This window comes from Triticum dicoccoides, chromosome 4B (assembly GCF_002162155.2).
Source record: "Triticum dicoccoides isolate Atlit2015 ecotype Zavitan chromosome 4B, WEW_v2.0, whole genome shotgun sequence".
In the NCBI taxonomy this organism is placed as follows: Eukaryota; Viridiplantae; Streptophyta; class Magnoliopsida; order Poales; family Poaceae; genus Triticum; species Triticum dicoccoides.
Genome location: NC_041387.1, coordinates 344060097 through 344073986, shown reverse-complemented (window position 1 = coordinate 344073986; position 13890 = coordinate 344060097).

Below are 13890 nucleotides of genomic sequence, written 5' to 3'. Positions count from 1 at the left end.
GATCGCAACGAAACAGGAACTAACAAGAAGAAGCACACAACATGGTAAACACACCACACATGAACATGACATGATGCACAACCAAGAATGATGCATGACAAGACTACATGAAGCTACTCGTGGCAAGAGATGATGCAAACAAGAGCAACACATCAAGGCAAGTTTAAATGAGGCCGGGAACAACATATAACAATTCCGGTAAGTCCTCATATGCATATTTCGAAATTGGTCCAGGTCTGAATAAACCTTATGTTCAAGTTGTTAAACATCAAGTTAAGATGCACCAAGATGATCTACACGAGATTCTAGTCAAGTTACATATAAAGTTCATTTCGTTCGGAGTTACGGCCTAGAAGATATGAGCAAAACAAGTTAAACATTGATGCAAAATGCACCCAAACATCAAGCAAACACCTCAAAACAAGGATGCAACATTATAATATGAAACTATATGCAAAAGCAAGCAAGTTTCATATAGAGCACACTCAAAACGGAGCAACGGTTCAACACACACACATGAAACAAGTTTAAAGGACAAGCTGTCCAAAACAGCAACTAGTCATATTGCAAGCACCAAAACAACATGCTACAGCACCCCAACATGAGAACAAAAGGCATGGACATGATGTACAGGTAAAGCATTACAAAACATGAACACTGAGCTATCTCCAGAAATCACTAGAACATGCTCAAACACACATGGTAAGATTGCAAGTTATAACAATTTCAGACTTTGCAGAAAATAACATCACGATGCAATGTTTAGAGCTATCAAACAACATGTTACAGGAACTTATCATGGCCAACAAAGGCATGTCATGAACCTACTAATTGCATAGATCAAAAGTCCCTTAGTGACCATAGGCCAAAAAGGATCAGAAAATATAATGGCACCCACGTAAACATAGCAAGTTATATTACAGATTCATACATGGCAGGAACATAATTATGAAGGCATGTAGATGAGCTTGTGCAACTCACTACAGAGCAATACATGGCATGTCAAGGAAACCAACAGTAAGAAGAGATATTTGTGAAGCTAAGCTTGGCAAGAGCAAGTTCATAGGGTACATGGATCACTAGGAAAACACATGGAAACAACTGAACGTAATGTTAACAAGCTGACAGCAACATTATGAAGCAACATTGGAGCAAGATATGAACAAGCTACAGCAAGCTATAATTGCAAGTAGGGGCATCGATGTATAGAGGATGACATGTAGATCAAAACATGTTTATAGAACCTCTCCAGATTACGCATAGAATGATTAGTAGCAACATGTTTATATAGCATCACGAAATAACAGATTCAGCCTAGCAAAACAGCAACATCATGTACCCTACTTAACAAGCTCGATTCACTCACCACAAGTCATTGCATGACAAGATAAGCATAGCATCATCAAGAAGACATGTTTATGTAACCAACCAAGGAAAGAACAAGTCCATAGCATGCAAGGATCAACTATAGCATCCTTGGCTAAATTGAATAACATGTAAACAATCTGCCAGGAAACATTTTGAAGCAAAAGTAGAGCACAAAAATGATATGCTAGGCTACTCCATAATTGCAACAAAGGGCAGGAATGGATATACAATAACCATATGTTCAAAACACCCTTACTGAAGTATCTCAAAATATGCATGGATCTCTCTGTAGCATCAAGTTTACATGGCATCAAAATAACAGCAGAACATGGACTAAAATCAGTAACATCACGATGCCTAGTTTATATGCTTGTGCTAGTCACCACATTCATCACAAAAATGCATGGCATACACCTCTGTAAAGAAGACATAGCGTAGTTCAAAACACATGAAGACATCAACCTTATAGGATGCACACATCAGTCATGGCAAAAATGACAAAAGAGCTCGTTCTGATAACAAGAGGCGCGGGGACGCGGGAGGCGGCGACGGAGTTGGCCGGCGGGGATGGTGCCGGACGGCGGCGTGGGACGGCGGGGGCAACGCGCTGGAGGCGGGGGTCAGGGCGACCGGCGGCGAGGGTGCGATGGCCACGGCCGGCACGACTCGGGGCGGCGCTCGGGGAGGCGCAGGCGAAGTCCAGCAGGGCGGCGGAGGGAGCCCTACGGGCGCGCGACGGCGGCGGCCGGGCCGGGCGGCGGCGCGGAGGCGCACACCGGCGGCAGGGCGGATGCGCGCCGGCGGCGGGGACGAGTGGGGCTGGCGGCGGCGCTCGGGAGGCGTGGGGCGAGATCTGGGCCCGCGCGGGCCCCGGATGGGGTCCGCGGCCGGCGGCGCTGGAACGGCGGCGGAGGACACGTGTCACGCACGGGTTGGACGACGGCAGCGGCGCGGACATGTCCGGCGGATTCCGGACGTGTCCGGCTGCGGGAAGAGGACGAAGCTAGGGTTTCGGGGGGATTCATCCGCGAATTTTGGGGGAGAGGGCATATTTATAGGTAGAGGGAGCTAGGAGAGTCCAAATGAGGAGCGGTTTTCGCCCACACGATCGTGATCGAATTACTGAGAGCATGGAGGGGAGTTAGATGGGTTTTGAGCCAGTTTGGAAGGGTGTTCGGCTGCAAAGAGAAGGGCTTTTACGGTTACCCGGTTAACCGTTGGAGTATCAAACGACCTCCAAATGGCACGAAACTTGACAGGCGGTCTACCGGTGGTATACCAAGGCCGCTTGGCAAACCTCGGTCCATTCCGAGAACGTTTAACACCCACTCACAACGAGAGACAAAAGGGGAACGTCGGAGGGCATAGGAGCGCCGGATTGCAAAACGGACAACGGGGAAAATGCTCGGATGCATGAGACGAACACGTATGCAAAATGAGATGCACATGATGACATGATAAAATGCAACACGCAAGCAAGTGACATGGCAACGACGGTGAATAACTGGCAGACACCTGGCGAATCGGATCCGGGGCGTTACACATCCGTAGCTCCGTTTTGTGCGTGTAATATGTCAAATTGTTCGTCTCAACAAGTACTTCATTTCATTCCATCGCATCATATTCATTTGAGCTCATCTTGATGCCTGAATCATCATTGCAAGAGTGCTTCGTGATTTTGTCTGCTGTCTGTTAACAGAACTTGCTCATTTGTCATTTTTGCAATGTTTGATGTGTGCATCCTATGAGGTTGATGTCTATATGTGTTTTGATCTATGCCATGCCATCTTTACAGGGGTGTATGCCATGTATTTTTGTGATCAATGTGGTGTCTAGCACAAGCATGTAAACTAGGCTTCATGGTGTTGCTGATTTTAGTCCCTGTTCTGCTGTTATTTTGATGCCATGTAAACATGATGCTACAGAGAGATCCATGCATATTTTGAGATACTTCAGTAAGGATGTTTTGAACATATGGTTATGCTCTATCCATCCATGCCCCTGGTTGCAATTATGTAGTAGCCTAGCATGTCATTTTCGTGCTCTACTTTTGCTCCAAAATGTTTCCTGGCAGATTGTTTACATGTTATTCAATTTTGCCAAGGTTATTGTAGTTGATCCTTGCATGTTATGAACTTGTTCTTACCTTGGTTTGTTTCATAAACATGTCTTCTTGCTGATGCTACGCTTATCTTGTTATGCAATGACTTGTGGTGAGTGAATCGAGCTTGTTAAGTAGGGTACTTGCTGTTACTGTTTTGCTAGGCTGAATCTGTTATTTCGTGATGCTATGTAAACCTGCTGCTACTAGTCATTCTATGCATAATCTGGATATGTTCACTAAATATGTTTTGTTCTACATGTCATGCTCTATCCATCCATGCCCCTGGTTGCAATTATAGCCTGTTGTAGCTTGTTCATATCTTGCTCCAAAGTTGCTAAATAATGTTGCTGTCAGCCTATTAACATTAAGTTCAGTTGTTATCATGATTGTTGTTAGTGATCCATGCACCTTATGGACTTGCTCTTGCCATGCTTAGCTTCACAAACATGCCTTCTTACTGTTGGTTGCCTTGCCATGCCCTGTATTGCTCTGTGGTGAGTGGTACAAGCTCACCAACATGCCTTCATAATTCTGTTCCTGCCATGTATGAATCTGTAATATAGCTTGCCATGTTTACGTGGGTGCCATCATATTTTCTGATCTTTTTGGCTCATGGTCAGTAAGGGACTTTTGTTCTATGCATTTAGTAGATTCATGCCATGCCTTTTTTTGCCATGATAAGTTCCTTCAACATGTTGTTTGATAGCTCTAAACATTGCAACCTGATGTTATTTTCTGCAAAGTCTGAACTGTTATTATTGGCAATCTTGTCATGTGTGTTTGAGCATGTTCTAGTGATTTCTGGAGATAGCTCAGTGTTCAGGTTTTGTTATGCTTTACCTGTACATCATGCCCATGCCTTTTGTTTTCTTGTTGAGGTCATGTAGCATGTTGTTTTGATGTTTGCAAGATGCCTAGTTGCTGTTTTGGACAGATTGTTGCTATAACTTGTATAGAGTGTATGTGTTGCACCGTTGCTCCGTTTTGAGTGTGCTCTATATGAAACTTGCTTAGAATTGCATGTAGTTCCATATTATCATGTTGCATCCTTGTTTTGAGGTGTTTGCTTGATGTTTGGGTGCATTTTGCATCAATGCCATGTTTAACTTGTGTTGCTCATATCTTATAGGCCGTAGCTCCGAATTAAATGAACTTTACATGTAACTTGACTAGAATCTCGTGTAGATCATCTTTGTGCATCTTAACTTTCTGTTTAACAACTTGAACATAAGGTTTATTCAGATCTGGACTAACTTCGAAATTTGCATATGAGGACTTACCGGAATTGTTATATGTTGTTCCCGACCTCATTTAAACTTGCCTTGATGTGTTGTTCTTGTTTGCATCATCTCTTGCCATGAGTAGCTTCATGTAGCCTTGTCATGCATTATGCTTGTTGTGCATCCTGCCTTGTATATGTGTGGTTTGTTTACTGTGTTGTGTGCTTCATCTCGATAGTTCCTGCTTCATTGCGATCGTGAGGATTCGTTCGTCTACGCTTGGTTCGCCTTCATCCGTTCGTCTTCTTCATGGACTCGTTCTTCTTCCTTGCGGGATTTCAGGCAAGATGACCGCTACCCTAGATATCACTACTATCATTGCTATGCTAGTTGCTTCGTTCTATCGCTATGCTGCGCTACCTATCACCTGTTTATCAAGCCTCCCTAATTGCCATGTCAGCCTCTAACCTTTGACACCTTTCCTTTGCAAACCATTTCTTGGCTATGTTACCGCTTTGCTCAGCCCTCTTATAGCGTTGCTAGTTGCAGGTGAAGTTGAAGATTGCTCCATGGTGGACAGGATTTATGTTTGGGATATCACAATATCTCTTATATTATTAATGCATCTATATATTTGGTAAAGGGTGGAAGACTCGGCCTTTTGCCTGGTGTTTTGTTCCACTCTTGCCGCCCTAGTTTCCGTCATACCGGTGTTATGTTCCTGGATTTTGCGTTCCTTACGCGGTTGGGTGATTTATGGGACCCCCTTGACAGTTCGCTTTGAATAAAACTCCTCCAGCAAGGCCCAACCTTGGTTTTACCATTTGCCTCACCACCACCTATACCTTTCCCTTGGGTCGGCCAACCCGAGGGTCATCTTTATTTTAGCCCCCCCCCCGGGCCAGTGCTTGTCTAAGTGTTGGTCCGAACTGAGCTACCTGCGGGGCCACCTCGGGGCAACTTGAGGGTTGGTTTTACTCGTAGCTAGTCTCATCCGGTGTTGCCCTGAGAACGAGATATGTGCAGCTCCTATCGGGATTTGTCGACGCATCGGGCGGCTTTGCTGGTCTTGTTTTACCATTGTCGAAATGTCTCGTAAAGCTGGATTCCGAGTCTGATCGGGTCTTCCAGGGAGAAGGTATATCCTTCGTTGATCGCGAGAGCTTATCATGGGCTAAGTTGGGACACCCCTGCAGGGTATAATCTTTCGAAAGCCGTGCCTGCGGTTATAGGCAAATGGGCATTTGTTAATGTCCGGTTGTAGATAACTTGACACCAGATCCGAATTAAAACGCATCAACCGCGTGTGTAGCCGTGATGGTCTCTTCTCGGCGGAGTCCGGGAAGTGAACACGGTTTTGGGTTATGCTTGACGTAAGTAGGAGTTCAGGATCACTTCTTGATCATTGCTAGCTTCACGACCGTTCCTTTTTCTCTCTTCTCGCTCTTATTTGCGTATGTTAGCCACCATATATGCTTAGTCGCTGCTGCAGCCTCACCACTTTACCCCTTCCTTTCCCTTTAAGCTTTGCTAGTCTTGATACCCATGGTAATGGGATTGCTGAGTCCTCGTGACTCACAGATTACTACAACAACAGTTGCAGGTACAGGTTGTGCGATGATCATGACGTGTGAGCGATGCTTGCTTGCGTTGAGTTCTTCTTCTGCTTCTTCTTCGATCAGGGTATAGGTGCCAGGTCGGCAGCCTGGGCTAGCAGGGTGGATGTCGTTTGAGTTTATGTTTGTGTTTCATCCATAGTCGGATGATGCTCTTATGTATGATGATGTTGTATTCATGTGGCATTCTATGCCTCTTGTATGTATCCCCATCTATTATGTAATGTTGATGTAATGATATCCACCTTGCAAAAGCGTTTCAATATGCGGGTCTATCCTTGGTGGGACCTTCGACTTCCTTTTGGATAGGGTCGCATATTGGGCGTGACATATTGTGACCTTTTGGTGAACTGCACAAAGCACTTTTTTCGAATGAGTGTCTTGTGTAGTACAATTAAAATGTCACGTGGGAAACATCCCTCAATTTTGGTGGAATTACAAAAAATGGTGACTGGAGTTTCCAACATCTCCGTCAAACTCTGCAGGGAATCTTATGCAACATTTTGTTAGCTTTTGCAAGATGAACCGTCACTGTCACCATAATGGCACTTTATTTTAGTGGAACTGCACAAAAGGATAAGCAAATTATAGTTGCACCTTGCATCAGCAGGACAACCAACCTTAATGTTGCTCAATTTTAGTGCAACTACTAAAGAAGAACCTGCCAGCTCATGAGAGCAAGTACTTCTTGCTAGCTGCATGATGCAATATTCACTTCGTTTCAGGTGAACTGCAGAAAAAGTCGCACGAATTGAATCATTCGAGTGGATCTGCAGGTTCACCACATCGAGTCGTGGCGGTGTAGGGCCCCTCTCTTAGTTATGGTTCCCATGACCGGGTATGTTCCTTTTTGATTGATTTTGACTCTGCATCCAGCTAGTGATCTTGTGCTACTGTTTTGGTACTGCTATGAGAAAGAAATAATGACAGTCCTACATACCATTTCATTTCCAATGTAGGTAACTTGCATAAGGTCTATCCGGCAGAATCAAGTCCATGTGCGCTGCATCAATCACATAGCTGCACTGAACTAGTTGAGTCCATCACGCCTACCGTGGAGGTGGCGCGGGGCCCCTCTCTAACTGGAGGGTGCCATAATTTTAGTTGAACTGCCCAAAAAAGTGATCCACACTGAGGTGTTAATGGATGTCGCAAGATACGGGGACATGAAGAATAACTTGATCTCCCGAAGTCATCTCACACATGTCAGTACTGTCCTTTATCAACATGATTGTGTGTTGTCATACTGTGCTAACGTTGTATTTTTAAATAAAGTTATTCTATTGCAATCTTGTCTCGTTTTGGAAATAAAGTTGCTTCAAGTAGTGCCACTATTGTAGTAATCATGCTGTTTCTTATCTGTGCTAACAGAAGTACTCAACTACATATGTTGTGATGGTCAAAAGCATTCGCCCAATTCTTGGGTTGTATGACACGGCTAGCCAAGATGGATTTAATCTTGATATTCACTTTATCCAAAGGCTCTAATGGGTTGGTTCTGAATCTTGCAAGATGGGAATCATTGAGATATGTAGGCATCTTTGTTGTACTTATTATTTGAATCTTATTGGTTGGTTCTGAATCTTGCAAGCTGGGAAATACGACATGATGATGCAGAAGATAGCAACCATAACAAGTTGTTCAAACTTGGTAGTATAGTCTGTGTGAAAAGTGCGGAAAATGAGCTCATTGTGTGCACCCTGAGAATAATAATTCTAATTGTTGTGCATGTTGATCCTGTGGCCCTAATAGAATGAGCCAATGCTTTGCTTGTTTTAATAATAAATTTTAATTAAAGCTAATAAATTTTAAGTAAAGTGACCACTAACACTTGCTATTACAATACCAATGCAGACCCGCTCGTGAACCGACATGTGGTAGAAATAGGTTTCTCGGCTTCCACACGGGTTTAATGGAGGCGTTTGAATGCGCTGAGGGTGCATGTTCTACCAGGCATGCAGCGGGCGAGGGAGGGGTTGTAACTGTTGCCGCATGTACATACTCAGTTTACTGTTGAATGCAGTTCCCCAAGAGCTGAAAAATGAGCTGCCGCCGCCACCTGCCCACTCGTTCACTTATAGTTGGAAAAACGAGTTGTTGCTGCGTCAGTGCCGCTACCAGTACCCTAGCACACACCGGTCGTCTTCATCTCCCCTGCCCCAAATCCCCACAAAACAAGAACCACCACATCAACTATGCATGAGAAGAACTCCGATGGCGATTCGAGGGGTGAGCCTGCTGGATATGGACTTCAACAAGGAGTTCACCTTCGAGTTCGTCGTTCAGACCCATGGTAGCACCAAGTTGAATGTGATGTACACCAACGATCCAGACACGGTGAAGCTCTGCCTTGCCAAGTTCAAGCAGTACCTACAGGAGGAGAAAGCACAAGGTCACAGGACTAGACCTTGTACCCATCCATTCGTCTCCTGACAGGGACCAGCAGATCGCCGTCGCCCAGGTATCTGTGCGGGACGAGGTTCTCGTCTACAACTGTTGTAGGGCCATCAGAGGTTTTGGAGCATTCCCCGTTTCATCGGCACCACCGACTGCACCTTCTCTATGTGGAGAGCAGGAAGAACGCGACTTTGCTTTACGATTCGTCCATCTGATGCAACAAGCTTGTCGACATCGAGAAGCAATACAAGATCATCGGCAATGGGCAGGAGAAGGACTCCGTGGTTGACCTCACCGCGACTATCATCGACCCCTGCTATGCCAACATGAAAGAGGACATCGATACCAAGGACTTGAACACGTGGGAGGTACCTCTAAATCTAGCCTACATAACCTATGTAGACAAGGACGCATACGCATGCAATGACATGTACAGGCGGATCCTGGGCATGAGGGAGGGTCTACTTCCCGTAACTGATGAGTACTTGGACAACCGCAACATCATGATCAAGCATGCCAGGAAGGTCTAGATGATGTACTTTATCTATTTCAGCACCTTTATCATCTGAGTGTTTCATGCATTAGCCTATGTGTCATAATTATCTGTTTTGTCAGAAATATTTCGTCTAAGAACCCATTAACTTGTTTCCTTTTTTAGTGGCTATTCGCTTATGTATGTAACTAGTCCACTAGGCTGTCGTGCCTTGAATCTCCTTCCTCCCAACATATTCCCCTTCTCAGGTGGACCCAGCAGATCTCGTACACAGACATCTAGGACCAACCACCAATCCATTTGTATTTCTTTATTTTGTTCAATCACTCGTCCTCTTCCTACAGCGGATGGCGGCACTGTCGCACATGCCTCGGTGACCCAACCTAGCCTATGGCGCTGGCCAGGCCATCCCTCTACTCCCACACAATCTCTAGCGGCTGCAGCTCCACGGCCCACTCTGCTCCCGAACAAGTCAACCCTCGTACTCCCCTGTGTAGGCGTCCTGGACTTGGGGGTATCTAGTCCTGCCTGCCTGCGGCCCACCACGTGGCTCCATCGACGGCCTGGTGCAGCCCAGCTACAACATCAATGCCACAAGACATTTGCGAGGGGCCAAGCCTCGCGAGGCGGACGACACCAAGACCCCTGAAGGAGTCGGCCTTCTCAGGAGGACTCTTGAGGGGCGGAGAGATCTATGCAGCTACCTCATGAGGCTGAGCTAACGTGAGCAAGTAGAGCACCACATCAGCTCATGAACACCTCACCTCCTGAGGTTTGTTCATCCTTGTAACTAGTTCATCCGTAGCCCCTCGAGGCAATCCACCACACCACACTAGAGTAGGGTATTACACCACAACGGTGGCCCGAACTAGTATAAATCTCTATGTCTCTGTGTTTCTGTGAGCTTTGCGCGCTAGGCTAGGGAGGATCACGAGTAGGCAGGCTGGGAAGTTTGAGATCTCCGCACGCACCCCAGTGTTCGAACCTCTCACGGGTTGTCAGACCCCAAAATCTGATATTTCATGCGCGAGGTAGGGGTGCGTCGGATCCTCTCTTCCGTCGATCGATCCGCCTCTGCTCCGACACTTCAATGGCCGATGCGTGCAGGGCTCGTGCCAAGCATCAGCCGCGGTCGCCACTCGCGTCGCTCAGACGGCTCCGACGAGCGACGGCTGCTGTGGGGATGCCGACTCATAAGTTGTGATCACCGAATGCACATGTAAAGTGATCCCAGAGATCAATGCTCATTGAACACACAGAAGCTGAATAACAAGAGTCTTACATCCATACATACCGTCTTACACAAATTATGACCAATATGATCAAGTCTTACGTAGATAAAGCCACAAAGGCTGAATACCAAATAAACATAAGCAGCGGAAATCTTCGTCGATAAGTAGAACCCATGCCATCTGCCTTAACCCTACAGGCATTCTGACTGGGAAACGTCCAAGTTCGCATGTTCGTCTCCAAAGAACTCTTCTTTGAACTCCTGTTCTTCCATGCCTGGCCAACTAAATAACCAGTGGCAAGCCAATGAGTACTTTGAATGTACTCGCAAGCAACCAAAGGGTGATAACAGAATAACTATGCAAAGGCACCACTACTAAATTGGCATTTTGCGGAAAGCTAGTTTTGAGTGCAATGACATGTTCAACAACTTGTAAGACATGCATCAGGAGAATTGAAGTAACCATGAGGGAGTGTTATAGATATCAACATAAATAGAGTGGGCATCAACCCAACTCAATCATGTCAGGTCCCTTGACTTGACCCAAGTAGTTTTCCCCAATTATCCAAACACACACACGGGTTTGTGAAGCTCTGGATGTAGTTTAAGCAGCACCGCCCAACTATCCTTGACCGTGGACACGGCTATTTGAATAGTTTTACACTCTGCAAAGGTTGCACACTTTACCCACAAGATCCGAGGAACTTCCATGTCATCCACGACCCGCGGTACCTCAAGTACCAGGGGTAAGCAGCCGATCACTATCATTCCCTAGATGACACTAACAAGGAGTCCACTCGTTGTTCCATATCCTCACGATGTACATCATACGAGCCTCACTCGAGATCGTAACATCTGCGAGGGGACACAATAGTGTATCCGGTGCCTAGTGAAAACAGTCATGGCCGCCCTACCTGGCACGACCCCGTCCCGAGAGAGAGCACCAACTCTCCCCCGTCACTAGTAATGCAGGCTCCAAGCTAGTATCGGCCTAGGTAATCAATAATGCCCTTTCCCCTACAAGGGTAGAGTGGTTGCGCATGTAAGGTTGGGACAGTCAACAAATCTTAAATCTAATCCGTTTTCGAGAACAACACACACACTTGCCTCGGTACACCACTTCATCATCAAGTGGTTACCTCAACTCATCATCTCCCCCGGGCATAAGTGGCACCCGATGGGGTTTCGAAAAGTCTTTTGAAAATACTTTGCCTCCATCGCCATGCATATTCCCGTCCCTTTTTGCGTAGCACTACCTTAGCATCCTATCTACTCCCACCGGCATAACCCTCATAAGAAGGTAGGGTCATGCACAATGCAAGTATCAACGAGGAAGTAACGGTGGCAAACCATCAAGGTGGTTACCACCTCATCATGATTCCGTTGCAACAATATGCTGCTATATGACATGCATAAAAAGGTTTTCCCAAACATGGTCAAAGGGTTGCTTGCGTGGTTCAACAAAGTCTTCTTGGTCTTCAAAGTCTTCTGGTCCAACTCCTTCGTCAGCAACGCAATCTATCATCGCAAAATAATAACGAGAAAAATAAGGCAATAATAAAACAGAAAAACCAAGGTGCTCAGAAAAATGTCAACTCATTTTAGTTAAATATTAGGGTGAACACTAAGAAGGGGAAAATTCCTAGTTTTGGATTTGGAGTAGCAGAATAGGAGAAATGGATTTACAAAGGTATATTTAAATGCTTAAATTCACATTTAAATATTTACAGCGAAGAAAAGGTTGTTGGATTTGAATGAAAGTTGCACCATTAAATAGGTGGGATTTTTACAAGAATTTAGGAACTGGAATTATTTCATTGGATTAATATTTAGTCCAGAGGAATTTTTGATAGTCTGACAGAAAAGAAAAAAGGGGAAGGGGCACTATGCCTGCTGGGCCAGAACAGCCGCAGGGCAGCGGCCCAGCTGAGCCGACGCGCGCGCGCGCCAGATTTTTAAACCTGACGGGCGGGCCCCAGCTGCCAGTGGGAGAGAGAGGGGGCGAGAGAGAGGTGAGGATGACAGGCGGGGCCCGCCTGTCATCTCTGACCTCGCAACCAGAGGCCGGCATGCTCACCGGCGGCGATGCAGGGCACGGCGGGTCGAGCTGACGACGCGGTTGGACTCAGCGTGGAGTCGCCATTCGGGTGGTGGTGGTAGACGTCGCCGGAGTTGCCTGGTTCGCTAGCGACGAGGAAGCACGGTGGAGGTGCGTCAGGCGGTGGTTGTTCCGATCGACTCCGGGTGCAAATGAAGGGGAAAAGGAGGGGAAGGATTCAGGAGCACGCCGCGGTTCCAGATCGAGCGAAAGGAGCGGTGGAGGAGGCTCTTACCGCACAAACACCGGTGACCCGAGGCGGCGGCGCTCGGCTTGATCCCGAGCACAGAGAGGGGGAGGGGAGCTGGGGCTCTACTGTTGATCGCTAGGAGGCGAGAGAGCTCAAGGGATGGAGAGAATGGGGTCCGGGGTGGCCTTAAATAGGAGGGACGTGGTGCACTGTGGCCCGTATGCCGGCGAGCTTCTAGCCGTTGCTGGAGGCCACGGGGGCACGCGTGGGCGTGTCTGGGGCGTTTGTGGAGGTGGTCCACGACTAGGGGACGGAAGAGAGGGAGCAGGAGGGGCTAGAGGCGCCGCGCGTGTAAGTGTGCTCATTGGAGCTCTCGGGCGGGCATGGCGCGCGTGTGAGGGAGGCCGTAGGAGGGAGAAGGAAGAGGGGGACTAGGGCTTAGCATGCTGCGAAAGCCGAGGCGCATCGTCGGGCGCGCTGGGAGGCCCGAGGTGGTTGGCTGGGGGCGTCTACATGCGGGAGCGCACTGTAGCGCGCTCCAGAGCGTGCAAATGGCCGGCATGCCATTTTTTGGCAAAGTGGGCACGGCCAGGCATGTCTGATAGCTCTAGGGGGAAGTAAAGAAGATGGGAGGAGCATTGGATGCCCTGGGGATCCAGTAGGAGAGGAGTGGGGTTGAGAGAGAGAGGGAAAGGGGTTGTCCAGAGGGGTAAATGAGGTGGTTTCACCCCTCAATCATTGATCTGAGATGCAACCATTGTTACTGGAGGTAGAGGAGGACTTGTAGGGGCCGTGGTAAAAAGTGGAGGCCATGGAGAAGAGTGGAAGTGGTAAGAATAGTGTTTTTAGAAAAATGGCAGAAGGTGTTTCTTACTTATTTGGGAAAGAAGATGAACTCCTCTTGTCTTGAGGCTTCACAGGGTAAAATGAAATGAGAAAATAAGAGGTTCCACCAAGATTGAGTTTATTTGGGCAAAGTTGCCAATGCAACTTTTGTAAACCCTAGAAATTAGCAGAAATGAACTTGTGTAGATATAGTTGAGAAAATCACTTCTATTTGATGCACAACTTGGTGTAGTGGCCTCATTTGGTCATGTGAACATGCTCACATAAGTTGACAATGCAAAGTTGTTCAAATTTGATTCTGGACAGGGAGGGTTTTGGGGCACTTTG